Source organism: Adiantum capillus-veneris, chromosome 23 (assembly GCF_014529385.1).
Source record: "Adiantum capillus-veneris isolate H3 chromosome 23, ASM1452938v2, whole genome shotgun sequence".
NCBI lineage: Eukaryota > Viridiplantae > Streptophyta > Polypodiopsida > Polypodiales > Pteridaceae > Adiantum > Adiantum capillus-veneris.
In genome coordinates, this window is record NC_140953.1 from 4980370 (window position 1) to 4998534 (window position 18165).

Below are 18165 nucleotides of genomic sequence, written 5' to 3' on the forward strand. Positions count from 1 at the left end.
TGGATGGATCCATTTGGATGCCATCTTGAGAGATAATGTGACCTAAATACTGAATCTCTTGCAAGAACAATTCACTTTTCTTTCGATTAACATAAAGTTTATTCTCTCTTAAAACTTGAAATATTACCTGGAGGTGTTGCTTGTGTCTCTCCAATGAATTAGAGTAGATGATAATATCATCAAAGAACACTCCAGTGAAGGTTCGATGAGGCCTGAACAGCTTCTCCATCAAGTGGTTGAATGTGGCTGGTGCATTGGTCAAGCCAAAAGGCATGACAATGTATTCGTAAAGACCAAATGTAGTACGAAATGCGGTCTTTACAATGTCTTGATCAACTATCCTTATTTGATGATAGCCACTTTTTAGGTCAATCCTACTGAAGTATGTCGATCCTTGTAGCTTATCAAATAGGTCTTCTACCCGTGGAACGGGAAACCTATTCTTGATAGTGATCCTATTTAGTGCTCTATAGTCGACACACATACGATATGTGCCGTCTTTCTTTTGCACTAATAGCACAGGTGAGCAAAATGGAGATGAGCTTGGCCTAACCATACCCTTCTCAACTAACTCATGCACTTGCCGCATAATCTCCTCTTGTTGAGCTTAAGAAACTCTATAAGGAGGTTTATTAGGCGGTGAACTTCCTGGAAGAAGTTCAATTGCATGGTCATCATTACCTCGTTTAGGAGGTATCTCACAAGGGATGTCGTCAATAAAAACATCTTGAAACCCCTTGAGAAAATTGGATAACTCTAATTCCTTTTGGTTGCTTTTATTTTCTTTTGTTAAAGCATTAGGTTCATTTTGAGAATCTTTAACAAAAATCATGTACACGGAAATAGAGCTCTTTATTGACTTGTTGAAAGCTGGTGTATGTACAATGGGGATGGTGTTACCCATTTCCTTAGCATTTATATACATGTCTTTTTCCCTGAACTTAAAGGAGATTCTCCTTTCAGGAAATTTAACATCGGCAGCCAGGCGGTCAAACCATGGTACCCCTAGGATTACATCCTCATGTTTGAGAGGAGAGATAAAGAAGTCCTCTTTGTCGACATAGCCTTGGACATGAAGCCTCAATTTCCCGATTAAGGGAGTGACTGAAGCTTCTTGCCCCTTGAAGGCACTGTCTGCGGGTAGGACATCTCCCATCTTGTAGGATTGTATGCCTAGCTTGGTGGCTAACTCCATAGATATAAAATTGTGAGTAGAACCAGGGTCAAAGAGAATAAAAGCATCATGTTCTCTTACCTTTCCCCAAGCATGGCATAGAGGAGATCCTTTGTGATGAGTTTGGTGAATTTCCTCCTCTTGGATTTCAACCAAGGAAACTCTAGGAGGATCTTGGCGGTTGTTCTTTTGGGGACAAGCGCGGTACGCATGCCCTTGTTCCTTACGATAACGCTCAAGCTCTTCAGGAGAGAGTTTATTCTTACCTTTGTAAACTCCCTTCTCTTTAGCTTTGTTGGAGTTTCCCTTAGGAGACGCTTGGACATTATCCTTCCCCTTAGGCTCATTGGAACCCTTGTTTTCCAGGGGCTTATTATTTCTTTTTGCCCCTGTTTGGAAATTGATTCAAGAGGCCACCATAGTGTGGTGCATTACCGCCGATATGGTACGTGGTCTTTGGGAGTTGACATACTCCGCCATTTCTTCGGTTAAGCCCGCACAAAATTTTTGCTTTTGCTCTCCAAAATCCAACTTTTTGAAGACAGTGGCTTTGAGTTGTAGGTCCCAAAACTTGTCTACATATTTGTGGATAGATTCATTGGGAGAGAGCTTTAAGCTTCGCCATTCAGTGAGTACTTTGTCTTTGGCATCGGTGGCCAAAAACTGCTTCATAATGGAAGCTCTTAAAGCTTTCCATGTTCGTGGAGCTTCACCATTGGCTCGTAGGCTAGACTAACATTGTCTAGCGGACTTTTGAAAGTGCATAGCTACATGGCGTAGCTTAGAGGACTCCGTGAAGCCCTCATCTCCAAACGCCGCATCGAATTGCTGGATAAAGGCCAAGACTTTGTCCGTGGCACCAAAGGTACCATCATAGGTAAGGAAAGAGATGCTCTTCCCTCCCTCTTTGAATTTCTTCAGCTTGGACGACCTCTTCCATGCGGCATAGGATTTCCTATGGCCTCTTCTTTTTGATGGTTCAAAAGTTGCACCATCACTTTCTTCAGAAGGTGAAGAATTTGAAGAAGGTGGAGAAGAGGGTGACCTCTTTCTCGCCTTTTTCTTGTCCTGATCTTTGTCATCTTCACCATAGCTTTCATAAGAGGAAGAGTATGAAGAAGATGGAGAAGAGGTTGTCCTCTTTCTCGCCTTTTTCTTCTCTTGCTTTTTATCATCCCTCTTCGAATTGTGGTGAGGAGAAGAATACGATGGTCTTCTCCGCTTTGGTGGTGATGGAGAGAGTTTAGCCCGCCGTCTTCGTGGAGCCATCTCCGCCGAGGTGGCGGGAGACTCGCTTCTTTCTCATTCCTTCGGTGGAGGTTCTTGAGTTCTCCTTTGGGAAGGAGATGCATCATCAAGAACTAGATTCTTGAGCCCTTCATAAGGATTCTCTTCTTCTTCCCGAATCGGAGAGAGGCCTCTTTTGGGAGTCTCACAAGGAGGCTTCCTAGGTGTTCTCTCGTCATGGTGATGCACTTGGAGAATCTCGTGAGCACGAAGCTGCCCTTGCACTTCACCTTGGAGAGATGGATTGCCCATGGCTTGTTGAAGCCTAGTAACAAGATAGTTAACAAGCATTGAGGCATCATTAGTAGCTTGCTCATGAGCAAAATCAAAGTTATCAACATTAATTTCAGTCTCTTTACTATTGTCAGCCATTCTAACAACTTTTAGGTGTAAACTTTTTAGGTGTACTTTGGCACTTCAAGCCCTAGTTGCTACTCCTCTTTACCCCTTTAGAAAAAGCACTCAAGCTACTGTACCCGCAGCTCGAATACCATTAATTGCAAGGAATAGAAGAGAGGGTCTTCCAACACCAAAACAACACCGGCTCCTGTCAAGCTTCTAATAGCTCAATAGTGGTCAAGCCCTGTAGGACTCCACTATTAAGACCATAGCTCTCGACGGTGATGCCCCGTTAACTGCACAAAGGCAGGCGCACTGCAAGGCTGAAAAATCCCTATTCTTTTTACTCACAGGCAATTAATAAATACCAACCATTTGTAGCTAGCTTCAGGACCTCCCTTCTTGAGCAAGAAAAGAGAAACCTTGAGCTCTGATACCAATGTAACATTTAATGGCCTAATAACTTATGTGTAGCGGAAAATTAGCATGAACATAGTGGGCATTTCTTAGAATAGATTCCTAATGAGAATCACAAGATTGCTTGGGTGGAGAGAGCAACAAAAAGCATAACACCTAGTTAGATAGCATCGACAATACTTTCAAAAGAGAGAGAAATTAAGCTATTGACAACAGTTGAGGACTGGATTTTCATGGAGCCGGTCCCCCCTCCAAAAGGCTTTGTATTATGGTTTCTCCCATCAAGAGAGACATTGTACAATACAATTCTTTGTGTTCCTTCAAGACTAGCTAGTGCAATGAAGATGGAAACTTCATGTACTAAGCAAAACACTTAACAAACACAACTTGAATTATCCCCGTTCTCAGACCCAAGACCTCACACACCTTCGAAGATGGTGAGAGCTAGTAGGGTATGAGAGTAGATTGAGAGGAAGAAGGATCATCTTACGAGAAAGATGTACATCTCCTCACATAATCACTCATATGTAGCATAGCTTAGCTTAGTAATTAGCTTGGTAGAGGAGATGAGCATGCATTGAAGCTTGGCTCTTGGTTGGATTTGCATCCACATGCCAAGAGAGTGTTGATGTAGGATTCTATCTCACAAGCTTGGAGTAGGTGATGAGTACAACTTGGACAAAGAAAAAACAAACATACACACTATTTTGCCGGGCTGCACTTCATTTTAAAATAAAATGAACACATGTTCATCAAAAGAAGTGTGGTAGTTGATGAGAGGTAGAATGACAGGGTTTGGTGATGCAAGAATTTCTCCTGCTCTTTGGGCACCAAACATGAACACCATTCGTTGTTGAAAATGGATCTTTCTACTAATTGCAACGTTTATTCTAATGTGTGGAGTAAAATGAAAGGGAAAAACCTCTATTCCTGGGCCATTATCCATGGCCTATGCATGTCCTAATGCTTAAAATAACACAAAAATATAGACGTCCAAGCTAATATCGTACCTAATGAGAGGCAAAATAAAAGGATTTACCGAAGTGTTTATCTCGGCTAACCTAAGAGGACCTAAAATAAAAGGATTTACCGAAGTGTTTATCTCGGCTAACCTAAGAGGACCTAAGGCAAAATAAAAGGATTTACCGAAGTGTTTATCTCGGCTAACCTAAGAGGACCTAAAATTCTACGAATTACTCGTTGAAATTGCAACTTAGTACTAACAATTATGTGTACCTTTTGCCTTGCAATGGGAATGAAGGGATCATACAAATTCTCGTGATTCATGCAAGCTACTTGATTATGCTAAAGGTTGAGCCTTCACAAAACATACACAAGCCTGTCCTCAGTGGGGGCACCAATTTGAGGCGGTCCGGGGCGGGCAACAAGAAGAGTGGCCTCTAGACACCCTTCAAGGCTCCCGTGCTGCTCAATGGGGCTGGGGCACAACACAACACCAACCAAAACAACAAACCCACAGCCAAATCCCAACTACACAAGGGGCACCACCTAGTTTAAGAGCGAACTAGGACGCAAAAGAGGAGAATCGTTAGAGCAACCCACAAACAAGCAAGGAATTTACACTAACCCTAACACCAATGGAATACTCTCACACCCTAAAACACGAGAGAGAGAGAGAGAGAGATAGTGCTCGGGATGCTTTGAAACGTATCGGCAATGATCAAGCAAACACAACTATATATTTAAGAAAGAGAGAGAAAGGGGGAGGGGGTGCTTGTTGCATTAATACCTTCTTACAAATCTGTCATGACAAATCAAAGTGAAATTAGTATTTGTTCAACATAGCTTGCGTAAATTTCACCACAACACATCACAAGAAAAGCCACCCCAATCACTGTCTTAAAGCCAGGGGAGTCCTCTCCACCCTGTCGCCCTCTTACAGTATGTGGGATTTATGGCTAGGTTGATGACAACACCAGAGAACAAGCTATCAAGAACTTAACAAAAAACACCAAGACACTTACAAGACCATATTAGGTAAAGTGGGAAAATCCCAATTCCTAGGTTGGACAACTTTCAATATATCATGTATAAAATATAGAGATTTTGTCAAAAATTTGAGTTTTCTTAAGGTCTCATTCCACTTTATGCACATACAATACACAATGAAAACAACTAAAATATCATGGTTTCAATCAATTGGATTATTAGGAGAGGAGTATATTGCATCCATTATCGTTGTCTATGTTCTAATGTCCTACCTACAACTTATCTCAACATGGAGAGCTTGGTTTCTAGGTCCACCACTTGTCCAAGTTAATGTAAAAGTGACTCAAGGTTCACAACTTGTGAAATCAAGGATCCATTGAGGAGTACAATCCACTTGGCTATTTTTCCTTAATTTATTGCATGTGACATTTAAGCAAGGTCCACTTCTAATCTATAACTTCTTAATTTGAGGCATGGGGCATACATAAAATATGTAGCATATGCTCTATTGCCTCATAGGAAGGTTGGTTTCAAGGTGCACTTATCCATGCTAGCCTATCTTGGAGAAATGATGGAGCTTGCTTCTCTCCTTGTTTCAATGGAGACTAGCTTGGACAAGTGGTGGACCTTTGCTTCTCTCTATGTTTCAATAGAGTTAGCTTGGACAAGTGGTGATCTTGGAACAAAACCCCCATGTAAAACATATCATGGGTATTCCAAGTGATTAGAAAGATTACCATTTAAGATATAACCTTATAGGTTGGACAACTAGATCTTGGCTTGGAGAAATGGTGGACCTTTGATTCTCTCCATGTTTCAATGGAGTCTATCTTGGAGAAATGGTGGAGCTTGCTTCTGTCCATGTTTCAATGGAGCCTAGCTTGAACAGTTGGTGGACCTTTGCTTCTCTCTATGTTTCAATAGAGTTAGCTTAGACACGTGGTGGATCTTCAAAATAAACCAACTACTATCAATGTTGCCTAGCTTGGACAAGTGGTGGAGTGTTTCTCTACTCCATGTTTCAATGGATCTTAGCTTGGACAAGTGTTGGACCTTAAAACAAAAACCCCATGTACAATATAGAATGGATTTTCTAGATTTCAATGGAGTCTAGCTTTAACAAATGGTGGAGCTTGTCTTCATCCATGTTTCAATGAAACTAGCTTGGACAAGTGGTGGACCTTGTAACAAACCCTCCCATGTACAACATATCATTGGTTTTCTAAGTGATGGGAAGGAATACCATTCAAGATATAAACTTATAGCTTGGATAAGTAGTTGACTTTAAAACCAAATTCATCATAATACAATGAAATACAGGTCAGCCAATTCCTAAATCTTGAGACCAAACCTCCCATGCTATTAGAGATAATATATTGGATAAGTGGTGGACCTTCTATTATTTTCCCATGCCTAGTTTAGACAACCGGTACACTTCGCAGCTATAAAGGTTGGACGAGTTGTGGAGCCTTGTTTCTATCCATGTTTTAATGGATCTTAGCTTGGACAAGTGGTGGACCTTGGAAAAAAGCTTCCATGTACAACATATATGAGGTTTTCCATGTTTTAATGGAGCCTATCTTGGACAAATGGTGAAGCTTTCTTCTCTCCATGTTGATTTTGGAACTACCTTAGACAAGTGGTGGAGCTTTTCTTTTCTACTCTTCATAATACAATGAAGTATATGTTGGTTACATGGTGAATCTTAAGGCCAAACCTCCCATTTTACTAGAGATGATAGGTTGGACAAGTGGATCAACCTTCTATCATTTCTCCATGACTATATTGGACAATTAGTAGACATAACATCTCTCTATGTTGTCTAGAGATGAGCTTGGACAAGTGATGGACCCTGCTTCTCTCTCCCCTTGGTTTACTAGTTTGAAGACTCAGTATATATACTTTCTTAGATCTAACTTGAACAAGTGGTGGACCTTGCATCCACAATCTTAATTCAGTATAAAAAAGTATATGAAAAAATAACATAGGAATCTTGGTTTGAAGGTCAAGCAATTAGGTTCCAAATGCACATAATAATATATTTTCCACCCATATTAAAAGAAAGTTAAATATGCACATAATAATATATTTTCCAAATGCACATAATAATATATTTTCCACCCATATTAAAAGAAAGTTAAATATGTTATTACCAAATTGACAAAGGTAACGTCCAAGAATTATATCTTTCCATCTTGTCAGATCTAAATCTTCATCAAGGCGACATGCATGTATACATCAACTTTCAAGCCATTCAAGAATACATGCACTTAGATTCCATAGTTTTGTTTTCAAAGTCTTTTAGGTTCTAAAACTCTTTCACATAAAGTATGTAATGACAAAATTCTTGAAGCAAACATTTGTGCCCAAGAAAAAGATCCCTCTCACATATTTAAAGTCCATGAATTCTCTGATCCACACTTACAAGTTTTATTTTGACATCAAACATCAATTCTTTCATAGTTCCAAATAAATGCAACCTCGATATGAATTGACAAAAAATGAATTTCTTTTACTATATGACCCAACATAGGCCCCAATCAAATAAAAAATGAGTCCCCAAAAATTTGGGTGCACTCTAGCAATACATCAGAGTCCCCTTACAATAGGATGCACTCCAATAGTACATTGAAGTCCCCTTAGAGTAGGGTGCACTCCATTCAAGTGTTCATAAAATTGACACACCTTTAATAAAAAAAAAAAAGACTATATCAAATTATACAAATGTTGAAAGATACACACTAGAATAAAAAAAGCATCTTATAGCCATATTTATTCAATGCTTTCGTGTTGACAAGTACACACCAAGGACATAATTTGTCTCAGAATCACTATACTGATTTACAATTGTGTTATATGTATAGACTCTCTTATCTCTTGCATACAACCATCCTACCAACCATGGAATTATGGTTCTCTGCAAGAAGTTTTGAAGTTGCTCGGAAGTTTGCCTCCACATCTTTGGAAATATAAGATATGTCCCTGGCATGTTCCACATCACCCTATATGGAGTGTCATCAAAAATTAAGGTATTGTTTGCATCCAAATCCTCAAATATCTTCCAAATATCACTCAGATTTTTGTGATAAACCCTTGTAAATCCTAACATGATATTTGGATTTTGGCAATTTTTGTTACTCATAAACACCTTGAACTTGGTATACTGCTCAGGAAAACACTTTTGTGTGATGCGTTGCACCCTTGTTAAGTTATAGCAACTCCATATCCATAGCTCAAAGTATTCAGCACAAAAATCCAAAAAACTTTGTGCGTCTGGTCGCACCACATGATAAACTTCATCTTTGTCCTCCACAAGTCGCATGTGTTGAGCCCAAGATGGCATAGAATCTCCATGTTTCATTTCAACTGTCTTGAGAAGTAACCCCTCTAGATCCAAGATAAGTACTCTTTTGATGTCCTTGAAAGCAAGTGGTAGGTGATAAGGAGGTGATTCATTCCTTGGACAAGGTCTTGGAGGAGGTTGGATGGGTAATTCAATAGTTTTCTTCAATTTATGCCAGCATATAGCCAATCCATTTTTCTGTAATGGTTCTGAAATTAAAGAACAAGAACACTTAATGCAAACACAACAATAGACATGATTTTTACATTGTCTACCCTAAGGTTTTATTAGATACCAAAATCCATCTATGATCTACTCATTAATAGAAAGAAAGTCAAATTAAAATCCTGACTCTTTTTTATGCTACACTCTCTCTTAGTCTCAATACCATGGAGTTCAACTAGATTTAAGTCAACTAATAACTACTACTTGTTGTTAAAGGTATGCTTGAAGTGTATAAGGCTTAACCAATGCTCTAGTGTAGAATGGGTATTTAGGTCTCAAGGTCTACCACTTATCCAAGCAAAGATCCATTTAGATATGGAAACCCAATTTTTCTTAATATAATGATATAGAGTGGACAAGTGGTGAATCCTGAGACCAAGCCACTCATGCTACTAGGGATAATAGGTTGGACAAGTGGTGGACCTTGAATGTAAACCCCCCATGTACAAAGTATCAGGGGTTTTGGGTATTTCAATGGACTCTAGCATCTTGGAAACATGGTGGAGCTTACTTCTCTCCATGTTTCAATGGAGTCTATCTTGGATAAATGGTGGAGCATCATTCTCTCCATGTTTCAATGGAGCCTACCTTGGACAAGTGGTGCATGTTTGTTTCTCTCTATGTTTGAACAGATCTAGCTTGGACAAGTGGTGGACCTTGGAACAAAATCCCCATGTAAAACATATCATGGACATTACAAGTGGTGAGAAAAAATACCATTCAATATATAACCTTATAGGTTGGAAAAGTGGTGGACCTTAACACCCAATTATTATTAATATAATGACATAGAGTGGACAAGTGGTGAATCTTGCGACCAAACCTACTAGGAAAAGTACGTTGGACAAGTGGTGGACCTTGAATGCAAACCCCCCATGTACAAAATATTACTCATGCTACTAGGAATAATTTGGTATTAAGGTCCATGTTTCAATGGAGCCTAGCTTGGAAAAGTGGTGGACCTTTGTTTCTCTCTATGTTTCAATAGAATTTTCTTGGACAAGTGGTGAACCTTGGAACAAAACCCCCATGTAAAGCATGTCATGGGCATTACAAGTGGTGAGAAAAAATACCATTCAAGGTATAACCTTATAGGCTGGACAAGTGGTGGACCTTAGCACCCAATTCCTCTTATTATAATGACATATAGTGGAAAAGTGGTGAATTGTGAGACCAAACCTACTAGGGATAATAGGTTGGAGAAATGGTTGACCTTGAATGTAAATCACCCATGTACAAAATATCATGGGTTTTGCGTATTTCAATGGAGCCTAGCATCTTGGAGACATGGTGGAACTTACTTCTCTCCATGTTTTAATGGAGCCTATCTAGGAGAAATGGTGGAGGTTCCTTCTCTCCATGTTTCAATGGAGCCTAGCTTGGACAAGTCGTGGACCTTTGTTTCTCTCTATGTTTGAATATGGTTAGCTTGGACAAGTGGTGGATCTTGGAATGAAACTCCCATGTAAAACATATCATGGGCATTTCAAGTGGCGAGAAAGGATACCATTTAAGATATAACCTTATAGGTTGGACAAGTGGTGGACTTTAACACAATATAATGACATAGAGTGTACAAGTGGTGAATCTTGAAACCAAACCACTCATGCTACTAGGGATAATAGGTTAAACAAGTGGTGGGCCTTGAAATAAAACCCCTAGAGTGTTTCAATGGATCCTAGCTTGGAAACATGGTAAAGCTTGCTTCTCTCCATGTTTCAATGCAGCCTATCTTGGATAAATGGTGCAGCATCATTCTCTCCATGTTTCAATGGAGCCTAGATTGGACAAGTGGTGGACCTTTGTTTCTCTCTATGTTTAAATAGAGTTATCTTGGAAAAGTGGTGGACCTTGGAACAAAAACCCCATGTAAAACATATCATGGGCATTACAAGTGGTGAGAAAAAATACCATTCAATATATAACCTTATAGGTTGGACAAGTGGTGGACCTTAACACCCAATTATTCTTAATATAATGACATAGAGTGGATAAGTGGTGAAATTGGGACCAAACCTACTAGGGAAATAGGTTGGACAAGTGGTGGACCTTGAATGTAAACGCCCCATGTACAAAATATCACTCATGCTACTAGAAATAATTTGGTATTAAGGTCCATGTTTCAATGCAGCCTAGCTTGGAAAAGTGGTGGACCTTTGTTTCTCTCTATGTTTCAATAGATTTATCTTGGATAAGTGGTGTACCTTGGAACAAAACCCCCATGTAAATCATGTCATGGGCATTACAAGTGGTGAGAAAAAATACCATTCAAGCTATAACATTATAGGTTGGACAAGTGGTGGACCTTAACACCTAATTCCTCTTAATATAATGACATAGAGTGGACAAGTGGTGAATCATGAGACCAAACCTACTAGGGATAATAGGTTGGACAAGTGGTGAACCTTGAATGTAAACCCCCCATGTACAAAAAATTATGGGTATTGGGTATTTCAATGGAGCCTAGCAACTTGGAGACATGGTGGAGCTTATTTCTCTCCATGTTTCAATGGAGCCTATCTAGGAGAAACAGTGGAGGTTCCTTCTCTCCATGTTTCAATGAGCCTAGCTTGGACAAGTGGTGGACCTTTCTTTCTCTATATGTTTTAATAGAGTTAGCTTGGACAAGTGGTGGACCTTGGAATGAAACCCCCATGTAAAACATATCATGGGCATTTCAAGTGGTGAGAAAGGATACTATTTAAAATATAACCTTATAGGCTGGACAAGTGGTGGACTTTAACACATATTTCTTCTTAATATAATGACATAGAGTGTACAAGTGGTGAATCTTGAGACCAAACCACTCTTGCTACTAGGGATATAGGTTGGACAAGTGGTGGACCTTGAATGTAAACCCCTCATGTACAAAATTATGGGTTTAGGGTATTTCAATGGAGCCTAGCTTGGAGACATGGTGGAGATTGCTTCTCTCAATGTTTCAATGGAACCTATCTTGGAGAAATGGTGGATCATCCTTCTCTCCATGTTTCAATGGAGCCTATCTTGGACAAGTGGTGGATGGAGTTAGCTTGGACAAGTGGTGGGTCTTGGAACAAAACCCCTTTGTAAAACATAGCATGGACATTACAAGTGATGAGGAAAAATATCATTCAAGATATAACCTTATAGGTTGGAAAAGTGGTGATGGACCTTGATAAGTGGTGAAGGATACCATTTAAGATATACCCTTATAGGTTGGACAAGTGGTGGACCTTAACACCCAGTTATTCTTAATATAATGACATAGAGTGGATAAGTGGTGAATCTTAAGACCAAATCACTCATGCTACTAGGTATAATACGTTAGAGAAGTGGTAGACCTTGAATGCAAACACCCCATGTACAAAATATCATGGTTTTAGGGTGTTTCAATGGAGCCTAGAATCTCGGAGACATGGTAGATCTTGATTCTTTCCATGTTTGAATGGCACCTATCTTGGAAAAATGATGGAGGTTACTTCTCTCCATACTTCAACGGAGCCTAGCTTTGACAAGTGGTGAACCTTTGCTTCTCTCTATGTTTGAATAGAGTTAGCTTGGACAAGTGGTGGACCTTTGCTTCTCTCTATGTTTGAATAGAGTTAGCTTGGACAAGTGGTGGACCTTGGAATGAAACCCCCGTGTAAAACATATCATGGGCATTTCAAGTGGTGAGAAAGGATACCATTTAAGATATAACCTTATAGGTTGGACAAGTGGTGGACCTTAATACATAGTTCTTCTTAATATAATGACATAGAGTGTACAAGTGGTGTATCTTGAGACCAAAACACTCGTGCTACTAGGGATCCTAGCTTGGACAAGTGGTGGACCTTGGAAAAAAGTCCCCCTGTACAACATAGATGAGTTTTTTCATGTTTTAATGGAAGAGAGATTCGACAAATGGTGGAGCTTGCTTATCTCCATGTGGATTTTAGAACTAGCTTGGACAAGTGGTGGAGCTTTGCTTTTTTACTCTTCATAATACAATGATGTATAGGTTGGTTACATGGTGAATCTTAAGGCCAAACCTCCCATCTTACTAGAGATGATAGGTTGGACAAGTGGTCAACCTTCTATCATTTCTCCATGCCTATAATTAGACAATTAGTAGAACTAGCATCTTTCTATGTTGTCTAGAGCTGAGCTTGGACAAGTAGTGGACCTTGCTACTCTCTTCCCTTGGATTATTAGTTTGAAGACTCATTATATATACTTGCTTAGATCTATATAATTACTCATTAGTTAGGTTACAAGTGGGTATGTAATTTGTTAGCCTCAAGGGACTTTGAATATTGAATAGTAAGACCAAGTGCTGGTTTGAAGATCTTTTGCTTATCTAAACTAGACTCTAACTCAATAATAAGTTTCATAAGTTCCACGAATTGTCCTATCTAGGCTCCAAAAGAGTCTTAATTGGTTTGTGCTAGATTATAACTTCCTTGATGGGGTAGAATCCTAGAAAAATGAGGCACTATAAGTTTTACCTTAGCTCAAATGGATTTTTCACTTAAACTCGACTGCAATTTGGCTATCTAGTCTTTGTCTCGATGGATTTAACACTAGATACATAGTAGTGATATTTAAGCTTCATGTCTCTTCACTTGATCGAGATATGAGACCATACTTTCAAGGTCACCACTTGTCTTACCTAAAGACCAATGTGAGACATGGGAGCAAGAAAGCCATCCGATATTGTTTTAAGGACTATTACATAGGCAATCAATAACTTAAGTAAAGAAAAAAACTTGGATCTTTCACAATTAATAACTTAAGTAAAGCCAAAAAGACTTGGATCTTTGACAGTTTTTTTCAAACTAAAAAAGCACAATCTCATGCTAACAAAACTATAAATCACAATTGAAAGGTTTGAACAAGAAAAAGATCAACAATCTTAATAAGACGGATACTTTTCATTTCATTTGATGATTACAAACTAAAATAAAGTCTCTCAAGAAATTGATAAACAAAAAATGTAGGTGACTGCTTCATTATTTTGAGCAAAAATATCAAAATCTCTATTGATTGAGCTCCATCTAGTAGTATCCTTTGTAAGATCCTGCAAGAAGGAATAAAAAGAAAGATTTGTTAGATACCATGCACATGAGTGTTCAAGCATGTGTATCAAGAATATATGACATGTCACTAGTACCTTAGGGTTGCTTTCTATCCAGCCTTAGAAGATTGTTCTCAGCTTTCACCTTATTTATATAAGCCTTTGCTGTGGTTGCCTTCAAAACTCCTTTTGTGTTACAACCCAATTGCCTAGCTAAAGTGGTCAATTGTGACGCCTTCATGCTTTCAATGGGTGTACGCTCCTTTGCCAAGATCTCTTGTATTTGGGCTCTTCTCATTTCATTGCGGTGGCTTGTGTCACTTGCATCTTCAATGATAGTTTCATCTCTGTCACCTTTTGCAGGTGGTATTCTTCTTGTAAAGAACACCTTAGCTGACCAAACATCATTTTTCTGCTTCCAATACTCCATGATTTGTTTGTATTCACTATCATTTGTCACTATAGGTTGTCCATAACGATTAGAAGCAATTAAATCACGCACATCCCTTCTCTCATCAAGCTGAATCAAGTATGGCAGTAGCTCCTCCAAGAGCATATTGTCAACCATCTTCTCAGCATCAAATTGTGGTGGAAAAATGCAATTGTTTGCTGGTGAAATACATCCCTTGTAAGGAGAGTCATCAATAAGCACTGTTCTTTGTGGATCACATTCAAACCCCATGGCAATTTTGGCTAGAGGCTTGAACATTGCCTCAACGTTTGGATTGTCGGGTCTAAACAATTTTTGAGTTTGAGCGGTGTAGCAAACATCTTGCGACCAAATTGCAAAGAAAGGCAATGTATCCTCAGCTAAGTTGTTTAGTGCTGCAAGGATTTGATACACATTATTCCTAGTAGCTGTCGACCAAATTGCAACATTAAACCTTTGTAAAATAGTCTTCAAGAATTGGATGCAACCTGGCCTGAGTATAATATATCTTTTTGAATCCATTTGCACTGAGTTGTGGTGTGAGGATGGTTGAGGGGAACGTTTCAACAATAGACCATTTAAATCCAATATAATTGTAAGCATGGATTTCTCAACATCTACGCTACATGACGTAGTACCAATTGGCAATAGCTCGTGAGTGGACTTTTCAGTCTCTTTTGATGTATGTTGCATTTTTGAAGCATCGATTTCTTGGTTCTCATTATTGGAAGCTTGCTCAAGTTGCACAACACTAGACTCTAGTATAGAAATATCATCCATCTTGGGCACTTTAGAAACCATAGAATCTATGGATTCTATAGTTGTTGACTGAACCATAGGAGCGTTATCCATCCCAGTTTGTGAATCTAAGAAAACACACACACAAATGGTATCTCAAAACCACTAGAATTTTATTCACCATATTTATATGTAGAACTCCTAGTAAGAAATTTATTTAAGGTAAAGTCGTTGTTAGAATCCTTGCAACCATTTTCAGCATTCGTACACCAAACACCACTTGTCTAAAATACAATCTACTAACTCAACATTTTCCATCCTACACTTTATTAAAGATGAGTACTTAAAGTGAAAACTAAAAGCCACCCTTGTTGAGGAAACATGGATACAAGGTCCACCAAATGTCCAACCTAGACTACAAGAAAATAATTAGAGATTTGGCTTAGATTTGGATTCAAAGGCCACCACTTATTCAAGTAAGATAACTCCACTTGTTTAAGACAGTAATGTTTGAAGCCCCACCACTTGTCCAACCTAGACATTGATTAAATTTTGGTAAGATTTATCACAAATCTAGAGTAGAATCAAGATTCTATGGCCAAGGTAGTCAAATATGTTAGACAACACACAAAGCATAAGAGCACTCTAGATTCTCGTTGAGCATAAACTAAACAATAATCAAATGTTATATTCACTTGAGATTTCATCCATGAAAAATGAAAATGATGCATGTACTTGAGATTTCCATCCATGTACAATACTTTACAATGTCAAGTAAAGTTATAGTCAGCAAACAACTCTTCTCCTGCTTCAACTTGACAAATAGTCTCAATGCATACATGGCCATATTCTTCTGACTTGATGTGTGAAGAGGTGCATTTATGCCAAGGTGGCAAATTTGGATCAAATGTATAGCGTACGTTGGGACAGACATTTGTACTGTGAGAACTATTTATATAGCCCGACACGTTTCCTTCTTCTACACAACCAATAATGTATGATTGATCTTCCTCTTCTTCTATGTTTGGATCCTCTAGAAGAGAATATTTATAAGCTCTTGGAAATATTTTGCATATCTTTTTCCAGTCTTGAAATCTATACTTATGCCCTCCATAGTTTAGAATAGTCAAACCACTTTCCAGGGTAGTATGCACAAATAGCCCATAACCAGCTCCTTCAATACATGAAAGTCGCACTTCAAAATCCACACCGTTAATATGGAAAATTACATCTTTGGGAATAGGAAAAGTTGGTGTCCCAAAAGGATCTTCATGCCAATCATAGTGTGAAATACATCTAGATTTTATATCACTTAACTCCTTTGTGTCTGCAAAAAGAAGAAAATATTATGCATAAAATAATGACAATATCAAAGAAAGATATCATTATTTTATAGTCCAATAGGTCCATTGTATGGAAGACTTAGAGTGCCTCTTACATGGTGCCTCCAAGGTTTCCAAAAAATAAAATCATTGGAAAAAAAAGGCCACTGTGTCTCCAATCTATTGCCCATTTGAAGCATAGAGAGAACCAAGGTCCACCACTTGTCCAAGCTAGACATGGAGCATTGACACAAGATCCAACACTTATCCAAGAACCCTATAGTATATGTGGTAACATGGGATGCATTGATGCAACAAAAGTAGTCTAGCCTCCTCATCCATCTCTTTTTTCTTGTAGCCTAGAGGGATTAGTTTCAAGGTCTATCACTAGTCAAAAACTACACATAGAACATTGATACAAGGTTCCACCACATGTGAAACCTATCATCTCTAGTAGCATGGATGGTTTGATATCAAGGTTCATCGCGTGTCCTACCTATACTCTATTGTAGCATATAGATTCTGGTTTGGTGGTACTACACTTGTCCAAACTTGGCTTGTTGTTGATATCTGGAGGTAATCAAGGGTCCTCCACTTGTCCAAGTTAGGCATATAAAACAATTGCAAGGTCCACCATGTGTACAACATATGATTGATTATAGCATGCATGGTCTTATTTCATGGGCAACCATCTTCTCTCCAACATGTGTCCAACCTCGGCTCCATTGAAGCATGGAGAGAAGCAAGGTCCACCACTTATCAAAGCTATTATTTTCTCCCAGTGCTTTCAAAACCCATAATACGTTGTACATGGGGGGGGGGGATTCTTGTTTCAAGGTCCACCCCTTGGCTAAGATTGGATCCATTGAAACATAAAGAGAAGCAAGCTCTACCATTTGTCCAAGCTAGGAGCCATTGAAACATGAAAACCCCATAATATGTTGTATACGAGGGGTGTTTTTCAAGGTCTACCACTTGTCTAAGCTATGGTCCATTGGAACATGGAGAGAAGCAAAGCTCCACCACTTTTCTAAGCTAGGATCCATTGAAACATGGAGAGAAGCAAGCTCCATTGTTTGTCTAAGCTAGGCTCCATTGGAACAAGGAGAAAACAAGCTCCACCACTTGCCTATTATTGCATAGAGATTCTGGTTTGAAGGTCCACCACTTGTCCAACCTTGCCTTCATGTATGGAGATAATCAAGAGTGCAATGCTTCTCTAAGCTAGGGACATAAAAGAGTTTCAAGGTCCACTACATATACGATCTATGATGGGTTGTAGCATGGGAGGTTTCATTTTAAGGTTGACCACTTCTCCAGCTCCGCTTGTCCAACCTCAGATCCATTGAAGAATGGAGAATAAAGGTGTACCAACTCTCCAAAATAGGCAGGACAATCTCTATAAAACCCATGAATTGTTAATATATGCTATGCTGTGGAGTTTTGTTTGAAGTTCCACTCCTTATCCAAGCTACAATCCATTGAAGCATGGAACTAAGTAAGATATATCTCTAGTCCAAGATAGGATCCATTGAAACATAGAGAGAATCAAGGTCCACCACTTGTCCAAGCTATGCATGGGTAATTGATATAAGGACCACTACGTTTTCACCTATACTATGCTCTATCATGGATGGTTTCATATCCTACCAATTTTCCAACCTATTTAGTAGGTTGTATTATGGGGGTTTGGTTTCAAGGTACTTCACTTGTCTGAGGTGGGTTCCATTGAACCATGGAGAGAAACTATGTCTACCACTTGTCCGAAATATGCTCCTTTAAAACATAAAAACAAGGTCCACCACTTGTCCAAGCTAAAGTTTCTCTCCATTGAAGCATGGAGAGAAACAAGGTCTACCACCTGTCCAAAATATGCTCCATTGAAACATAAAAGCAAGGTCC